The following is a 9,742-nucleotide window of genomic DNA, read 5'->3' as shown; positions in this document are numbered from 1 at the left end:
ATATAGACATCTTGAGTTTTTTGTGCCCCACCACTTTTGTACATATAGAAACGCCACTGGGCACAACAACAAAAAAATAGAGAAGCGATCAAAATGTGATGGACCTATGTGCACATTGATTGTCATGGATGAATATAATTATATGAAAACTGATTGACCTTAATGTATAGGCTGATTTAAGATGATGTTTATGCCAACTAACTGACTTGGTCACTCATATGCATACCACATGACAATATCTATAAAGGAAACAGTTGAAACAGCATTGAAGATGCCCTTTGCAACTTGAAGGATTCAGCTTTGCTTTGGTATACATTCATGGAGAAATATGTGTTTCAGGGTATGCACACAGTTTAATTTAAGTGCAAATTATCCGATTAGATTCCATGTAACTTGTTAGACGTTTTATCCAAAGCGAATTACATACATTCAGTAGGCTACTGTGGACAATCCCCACAGGAGCACTTTGGGGTGAAGCGTCTTTTCCAGGGACACAACAACATGCTGGCTGCCGTGGGATTGAACCAGTGCTCCCCTCATTTGAAGATCAACGCACTGAGCCACACCCTCCGGATGTTGTTAACTGACTATGTTTTACTAATTTAGTCAAATGTTATTCAAAGATCAGTTATTTTCATTCTGTTACACATAATTTCCCAACATAATGTAGTTGTAGTTAATTAATTCCAATAAGAAAAACGCATTATACACACTAACAATACAAACATAAGAGCATAAAGAAATATTTTGATTTCTGTTCACTGATAATGATTGCCTTTAATAATTAGAAATGATTGACCTCAATGCAATATTGATTACAATGTCGCTTGACTTATTTTCCACGCAATGCCACATGTTGTATAAATTAGACAGTTGAAATACATTAACCCTTTCTTGTTCCTAATATTTGGCAAGATACATATTAAACACACATACAAATCAAATATAAAAGCATTTAAAACGTTTTTAATTTTCCACACTGATTACTGACATGACTCAGTGAAACTGGTTGATCTTAATTAATTGTTACATGATTATAATGTCCCCATTAGGGTCTGACTTGATTGATAAAAAAGCAGAATGGAAAGACATTATCCTGTGTTTGTTCATGTTGATTGGCAAGTCACATTACTTTTTGTGTTGGAGTGCCTCAGGTTTACAAAGCTCGAACTCCCATCCATCTGCAGCGAGCAACACAAGTCTGTACAAGAGCATCAGCTGTATCAAAGGTCATTGATACACGTTTAACCAATTCAGACCTAATCCAGCCTGGAGCCGTACACCTCCACCTCACCGAGTGCCAGGTACCCGGTTCTTCCAGGAATGACGATGTTGACGTAGCGACCGTCCATCCCGTTACACTGGAATGTTTCCGTAAAACCTCCAGGCATGCTTGAGATCACAGCACACCTAGCGGAAGAAGAAAATAGTTAAAGACAATTTAAATACATGGATTCTCTAAAGACACACATCATTTCAAGTTACTGCACAGTGGTTACAAATATAATGATATCCATTATAACAAGAGCTACAGTAGTAATAAAGTTAATGGACTGTACCTCGGATTGTTGTTGCCATCGTTATCAAGAGAATCTCAAATGATTATCTCTGCTCCAAAGGGTTATTTTTGTAGTTAGTTTTCTTAACAGAAAATATGTTGTGGGTTTTGCCCAGGTCCAGTCGCCACCATGGGTTCAATTCGTGGTTTGTGTGGCACAAGAAGCCTTTTCCCAGTAGCTGGCACGATTTCCATCAATGGCATTTTATAAGCACTGTACGTTTGATGTTGTGATGACTGTGAGGCTTTTCCTTGGAGTGCCAGGTTCTCTCCTGCAAACACAACACATTTGCAAATAGCTCTGATGCTCATTTTCTTTAATTCTCTCTGTAGAAATAAAGCATATTTTGTATATCCTAAAACAACAATTCTGTCTATTTGCAAAAGTATACCCTTTCCAGTGGAAAGAAGGAAATGCAGGAAAAGGTCATGGAAAGTTGTTGATGCATGTTGTTAATTGGATCATGATAAATGATGCAGCAGTAGAAATACATGTGTTTATACAGTATGTCGGTGTCCACAGTATATATGACAGATTTGCAAATTGTCACCTCTGTTTCCTCCAATTATTTATCAAATGATATTCCCCATGAATCATTTTCATGATGCTAAAATAACCTAGCTGTTGCTTCTCACTAAGTTAGATGTCAGAGTTAAGAAACATTTGGATCAAATACAGTATACAGTAGATGTGCCAAATGTGGTTCAAACTTTGGTTTGACTGCAGCTGTATAGAAAATTAGCAAGATTTGTCTAAATGAAATCTTGGTTGGCTCTCCAATTGTATTTAATTCTCACCTGTTGGAACACGGTAACCGTAGACCTCCACCTCGCAGAGTGTTTTCTTTAAACCACATAGAACCACGGTCACATAACGTCCCTCCACATGTTCGATAAAAGTCATTTTTAAAGTCATGCCTGAAGGGACGTGATAAATTATACCGGCCCTAAAAGAGACAAAGGAAGCAGTTCATAACATCATTTTGTAACCAACATTTGACAGTATTTGAAAGAGCAATTAAATCCTGTAACTAAGAAATCATTACGATCACTCACACTGGGTTTGAAGCGCCGTTGTTTTCTAAAGAGTTGCCGATGTGAACCCTTGCCGTGTTGAGCTTTCCTGCACAGCAGTCTCCTCTGTTGATGATGGAGGTGATTAGAACTCCAGCAGATCCACTCTCCACCAGGGGTTGGCCATCTCAACAGTGGAGCTGCATGATCCAGCAGAGTAGTTAGATTCACGGTTTCCATCAATAGCATTGGAGGCAAATCCATACAAGTCGGCAATACGCTCTGACATGCTCGCTCTTCCATGAGGGGGTCCGGAGGAGGGACACAAAACTAGGGCCACCAGGGTGGGTGGAGGGGGTCCGGAGGACGGGACAACCCAGGGGCACAGCAGAGGACCAGGAAGAGATCTCGGGCGGACGGCCCGGGGGCAAAGCAGAGTTCAAAAAGGGGAATTCGGGCGGACGGCCCGGGGGCAAGGCAGAGTTCAAAAATGGGTTCTCGGGCGGACGGCGCGGGGGCAAGGCAGAGTTCGAGGAGGGGCGAAGACTACAGCTCTCAGGGGACCGGGCAGGAGCCGGTGTTGACCGGACAGTAACCAGAGCCGGTGGGACAGGTGTCGGCAAGATTCCCCACGGAAGAGGACAAGGAGTTGGCAGGACCCCCGGCGAGACATGTAATGTCGAGGCCTCCAATGAAACAGGACATGGGGTTGGCAGGACCCCCGGTAGAAGAGCAGTCGGCGGGGCCTCCAACGGCACAGGACACAGGGTTGGCAGGACCCCCGGCAGGAGAGCAGTCGGCGGGGCCTCCAACGGCACAGGACACAGGGTTGGCAGGACCCCCGGCAGGAGAGCAGTCGGCGGGGCCTCCAACGGCACAGGACACAGGACCGGCAGGACCCCCGGCAGGAGAGTTGATGGCGGGACCGCCAACGAGACAGGACAAAGGTTTGGCAGGACCCCCGGCAGGAGAGTAGTCGGCGGGGCCTCCAACGAGACAGGACACAGGGTTGGCAGGACCCCCGGCAGGAGAGTAGTCGGCGGGGCCTCCAACGACACAGGACTGGTAGGACCCCCGGCAGGAGAGTAGACGGCGGGACCTCCAACGGGACAGGACATAGGGTTGGCAGGACCCCCGGCAGGAGAGTTGTCGGCGGGGCCTCCAACGACACAGGACTGGTAGGACCCCCGGCAGGAGAGTAGACGGCGGGACCTCCAACGGGACAGGACATAGGGTTGGCAGGACCCCCGGCAGGAGAGTTGTCGGCGGGGCCTCCAACGACACAGGACTGGTAGGACCCCCGGCAGGAGAGTAGACGGCGGGACCTCCAACGGGACAGGACATAGGGTTGGCAGGACCCCCGGCAGGAGAGTTGTCGGCGGGGCCTCCAACGACACAGGACTGGTAGGACCCCCGGCAGGAGAGTAGACGGCGGGACCTCCAACGGGACAGGACATAGGGTTGGCAGGACCCCGGCAGGAGAGTAGTCGGCGGGGCCTCCAACGAGACAGGACAAGGAGCTGGCAGGACCCCCGGCAGAAGAGTAGACGGCGGGACCTCCAACGGGACAGGACAAAGGGTTGGCAGGACCCCCAACGGAACCTCCAACGGTACTTGAGTAGGGACTTGAGTGGGAACTCGAGAGGAAACTTGAGAGGTGATTGGAGAGGGGACTCGAGAGGGGACTCGAGAGGGGACTCGAGAGGGGACTCGAGAAGGAACTTGAGAGGGAACTCGAGAGGGGACTTGAGAAGTGTCTTGAACAGGGACTCGAGAGGTAACTCGAGAGGAGATTCGAGAGATGAATTGAAAGGGAACTCGAGAGGGGACTTGAGAGGGAACTGGAGAGAAGACTTGAGAGTGGACTCGAGAGGGAACTGGAGAGGAAACTTGAGAGGGGACTCGAGAGGGAACTCCAGAGGAGACTCGAGAGATGACTCGAGAGGAGACTCGAGAGGAGACTCGAGAGGGAGCTCGAGAGGGGACTCGAGAGGAGACTGGAGAGGAGACTCGAGAAGGAATTTGAGAAGAGACTCGAGGGAACTCGAGAGGGGACTTGAGAAGTGTCTTGAACAGGGATGACTCGAGAGATGAATTGAAAGGGAACTCGAGAGGGAACTGGAGGGGTGTCTTGAAGGAGAGTAGACGGCGGGACCTCCAACGGGACAGGACATAGGGTTGGCAGGACCCCCGGCAGAAGAGTAGACGGCGGGACCTCCAACGGGACAGGACAAAGGGTTAGCAGGACCCCCAACGGAACCTCCAACGGTACTTGAGTAGGGACTTGAGTGGGAACTCGAGAGAGAACTCGAGAGGGGACTCGAGAGGAGACTGGAGAGGGAGCTCGAGAGGGGACTCGAGAGGGGACTCGAGAGGGGACTCGAGAAGGGACTCGAGAGGGAACTGGAGAGGGAACTGGAGAGGGAACTGGAGAGGGGACCTGAGAGGGGAGCTGGCGGGGAGCTGGCGTTGGCCGGTACGCCGACAGGCCTCGGGGAGCTGGCGTCGGCTGGAGGGCCAACAGGAGACGAGGTGCTGGAGTCGGCCGGTACGCCGACAGGACACAGGGAGCTGGCGTCGGCCGGAGAGCCAGTCCTGGAGCCGAAACTAGAGTTGGGACCATGGCTACTGGGGCCGGTACTGAAGCCGGAACCATGGCTGCTGGGGCCGGAGCCATGGCAGCTGGGGCCATGACTGGGGCTGGGACCATGGCTGTGTGGGCCGGTTCTGTAGCAGGGACCATGGCTGCATGGGCCGGTTCTGGAGCCGGAATCATGGCTGTGGGGACCGGTTCTGGAGTCGGAACCATTGCTGCTGGGCGCGGAGCAGAAGCCTGGACCCTGGCTGTGTAAGCCAGGTAATGGAGAATGGAAGCATGGCTGCGTGGGCCGGTACTGGTGCATGGATCCATGGCCTTGTAGGCCGGTTCTGGAGCCGGAACTGGGGCTGGAACCCTGGCCTTGCGTCTCTTAGTAGTCTTTTGGAGGCTTCGTGGACCTCCAAACGCCAGACCAGACCCCAAGAAAGGGTCAGAACATGAAGACTGGCACTCAGGGCTACGTGAGAAAATCCTAAGCCACTCGGGCAACAAGCTCCAGAGCCAAGGCTTGCGAGCAACCTCCTGACGTGCCTCCTTCAACGCAGCCTCTCTACCCCGTCTCGATGAGGCGCCTTTCCACGTATAAAAAATGTACTCCAGAGAGTATCCAAGACATTCCGCCTGTAGCATCAAATGGGCTGAGTCTGCTGGGTCCATAACGGTCGGTTCGTAATGTTACGGTGTGTGAAGCAGGCAGGACCCAAATGCAGAATAAAGTGAAAATGCCTTTATTTCAAGGCTAGGTGATAAACAAAGACAAAACAGAACACTCACCGACGAACTAGTCATGACACAAGACGAACTGACAAAGACAGACAGAAAAACCAGAGCTTAAATACACACAAGACTAATCACACAAACAAGACACAGGTGAGGAGGGAGGAGAAAACACAGGGGCCACAGGTGAACACAATCGGGTAATCAGACACACCAGGGAAACTAACGACAGGGAACCACAGACAGATCTAAACAAGACAAAACACAACGCGAACAGAAAACCAAAAACAGCTATAGACAAGACAAAACACCATAAAGATGGATCGTGACAATCCACATCTGTGAAGTAACTAAAGGTATTAAATACATGTAGTGGAGGAAAAGTACACCATGTACCTCTGAACTGTAGAGAAGTAGAAGTACAGAGTATAGCAACAAATTGAAATACTCAAATAAAGTACACGTATTTCTGAATTAAACCTAAGTACAGTACAATACAATGATAATATTCACATAGGTGGAAGTGAGTGAGAAAACAGTAATGGTGCAAAATAAATGTAACTGCAAATTGAGTGACTTATCTTAGGTGGAAAGGTAAGGTAAGCTAATCTCTAAAAATATGTTGCTGTCTTAAAACTAATGGCATGGAGTTCACATTTGAAGCTTTCATGCCACACTATCAATGCTTTATTTTGTCCAGTTATCTATACCAAGTGAAACGTCCAAAAAAATCACTCAAATCCAAAATATAGCATGATATACACCAGCGGATACTACACAAAGCACTACATCAGATACTTTTCTAGAGAAACACAGGCGCATATTATGATCACAAATTAGAAGACATTTCACATTATTGTGTTGAAAAATGCTTAAAACTCTTAATTAAAACTCAACATCTACTAGTTCACAATTACCTAAAAATGCAACTTAACAAATAAATTAGACAATTTCTTTCTGCAATAAATGTTTTAGATGTGATGATTTTCTTCATGATAAAATAGCATATTGCAAGGTTAGCATTCATTAAGGCATGTATAATCAACAATCACAAATACATTATCTTAATATCTTACCTGCACTGAAACTGTAGGAGAAAGCCACCTTTCACATATGTTGTGCTGAACTTTTAGAGGTTCAAGTCTTCTCTGAAATCGCTCCATGCTCCTGCCGCGCTCAGCCATGTTGCAGGTTAGCTGCAGACCCTCCGGAAATGACCTTCCGTGGTCATGACACATGTGTTGGATGGGGCAGGGCAGTTAGCTCTGCTGTAGCAGCCACACAGCAACATGCACTTTGCAGGTGCAGAGGGGGGAGCAGCCCCTCCCCTTGATGGGCCATCAAAAAGCCCGGGAAAGTCTCCAACTTTCAAAATAAGCAACGAAATGAAGAAAAGCAGGTTATTTATATTAGGATTGTTTTGTTAGTTTCGTAAAAATGTATCAATAAGCTTTATTTATTCAACCCTTAGATGCCCGAGTGGGTCAAAAAGGACCCGTATTAGAATAATATGTTTTTATGCCATTTTTGTCATTTTATATTTTGGTTCACACTAGAAATATTTTATATTTAATTTTTCACTATTTGTGATTTTAGAAACGTTTTTTACATTTTGAAAAAAGTTTCTCTTACCTGCCCTGCAGCTGAACGACCTATCCTACCTTTATTTACTCCCACCTTGACTAATGTAACTCACTTCTCTACAGTGTTGTGCTAGTTACTGAAAACCAGTAACTAGTTACCATTACTAGTTACTTCATTTCAAAAGTAACTCAGTTACTTTACTGATTACTTACACCAAAAAGTAATGCGTTACTGTGAACGTTTTAGTTACTTAAAAAAAGGGCTCCCATTATATTAATGCCCTTATAGCCTTCATTTCAGTACTGTTATTGCATTGGAGAATAATACAATCTGTTGATCAACTTGACATGCATTATATGCAATCTGGATAGCATCGATATTAGCTGGCTTTACATTTTTGTACATTTTCTCCAGGTAGTTGGAAAAAGTTTTCCGTCCCATATGCCGTGTGCCGCCCGGACATGCTATCATGCTAACTAGCTCTCTGAAAGCGGGTGACTCCACTGTAGCAATAGCCTGCATGTGTTCTACAACATACCGTGCAATGGCTTCATTGACTTTCCCCTGGCGAGCAGTCCCTCGGTTAAAATCCAGCCGCTGTTGCTTAGGTGCAGGTGGAGGTGGAGTGGCGTCGGCTGAGTCTCTGTGGTCTTAGCTACTAGCTTCGTCCCAGCATGTTGTTTTTGCAGATGTTTTAAGAGATTTGAATGACTGGTTTGGGCAGTAGATAGGCTCTTTGACCCGCCAGGACACAACTTATATTTAACTAAAACGTTATTTTCTTTGTGCTCGACAAAAGTGAAATAGTGAGAATATCTCCAGGTGGAGAAACTAGACTTGAGCTCCGCCGCCGCCATGATAGTCTTGTTAGTAAACAACACAAACACGCCCACAGCCCGTCTCCGCATGTGATACAGGAAGTATTTAAGTACATTTACTCAAGTACTGTACTTAAGTACAGTTCTCATCTCTGTTCGCCTGGCTATATAAAAAAACTAACGCAGTAACGGAGTAACGCACCATGTAGTAACGGTAACTGAGTTACTGAATTTAAAAAGTAATGCGTTAGAGTACTAGTTACTGCCAAAAATAACGGCGTTACAGTAACGCGTTACTTTGTAACGCGTTAGTCCCAACACTGCTTCTCTACGGCATCCGCTCCCCGTCCCTCGATAGACTCCAAATTGTAAAAAATGTAGCCGCCCGACTCCTCACACACACCAGACTATGGCACCACATAACACAGTCCTCAAAGACTTTCATTGGCTTCCCGTCTCCCAACGCGTCACTTACAAAATACTGGCCCTCAACTATAGCCCTCCACCATCTGACCCCCCCACCCCTATCTCACTGGTCTTCTCACCCCCTACCAATCCCCTGCGGTCCCTCAGATCCACCTCAACTGGTCTCTTGTCCCCCCCAAGTCCAGGCAGCATTGGGGACAGAGTCTTTTCAGTGGCAGCGCCCACGATCTGGAATTTCCTCCCCCAAGATGTCCGCTATTCTAAGACCCTTACAGTATTCCAGTCCCTTTTCAAAACTCATCTCTTCTACTCTGTTGAGGTCTCCATATTAGTTTGAATACTTCAAACGAAAGTTAATTATAATTAAATATAAACAAATATATTCTTGTATAACCCTCAATGAAAATGCATTATATTTTATGTTGTTCTATAATCACAGTATATACCACACAAAGTGGTTTGTTAAGTTCAATTTAAAAACCTATTATAGCAACACACTTTCACTCCCTAAGCGTCCAATAGCGACGTTTGGTCAGTGTCCGTGGCGTCCAATTTTGACGCTCCTAGTCTCCTTCAGCGTCATAAAGGGACGCAAATAGCTTTCAACTGATTGCAATGTATTCCCATCTGCGTCGGGATTTGACGCTCATGGAAGCACGGCATTCGTTTATGCCGGCTGCCCTTAAAGGCAATGTGAGCATCCATTCCCATTGGATAACGGAGAATTTTACACCCGGAAGTAAGTACTCCTCTTACTGTCGATTGATTTTACAGTGATATCTGCACTACTCATCGACTAAAAAACACCAGATTATCCTTGTTAATTACACAACATTGATTGGTTTAAATTGTGTGCAATGCTTTTGTATTTTTCCCCTTCGATTCGGAGAAACAAATATGTTTTCTGAGTAAAGGATGGCAGAAGACACTACACTACCCAGAATCCCCAGCTATCGTTTGGCCTACACCATGTGCTCTGTTTGACAAACCCCGTTTTTTTCACCATTCATTCCGATGGCTGGCGTC

General features: G+C 46.5%; 1 pseudogene; it reads right to left on the bottom strand.

Moving 5' to 3' along the window:
- Positions 1-1,259: 1,259 nt before the first annotated feature.
- LOC139435423 (uncharacterized) lies at positions 1,260-5,475 on the bottom strand (annotated as a pseudogene).
- Between the last annotated feature and the right edge of the window lie 4,267 nt (positions 5,476-9,742).

Source organism: Pseudochaenichthys georgianus, chromosome 16 (genome assembly GCF_902827115.2).
Source record: "Pseudochaenichthys georgianus chromosome 16, fPseGeo1.2, whole genome shotgun sequence".
In the NCBI taxonomy this organism is placed as follows: Eukaryota; Metazoa; Chordata; class Actinopteri; order Perciformes; family Channichthyidae; genus Pseudochaenichthys; species Pseudochaenichthys georgianus.
Note: the sequence above shows the minus strand (reverse complement) of the source record. Positions and strands in the feature narration are given on the sequence as shown.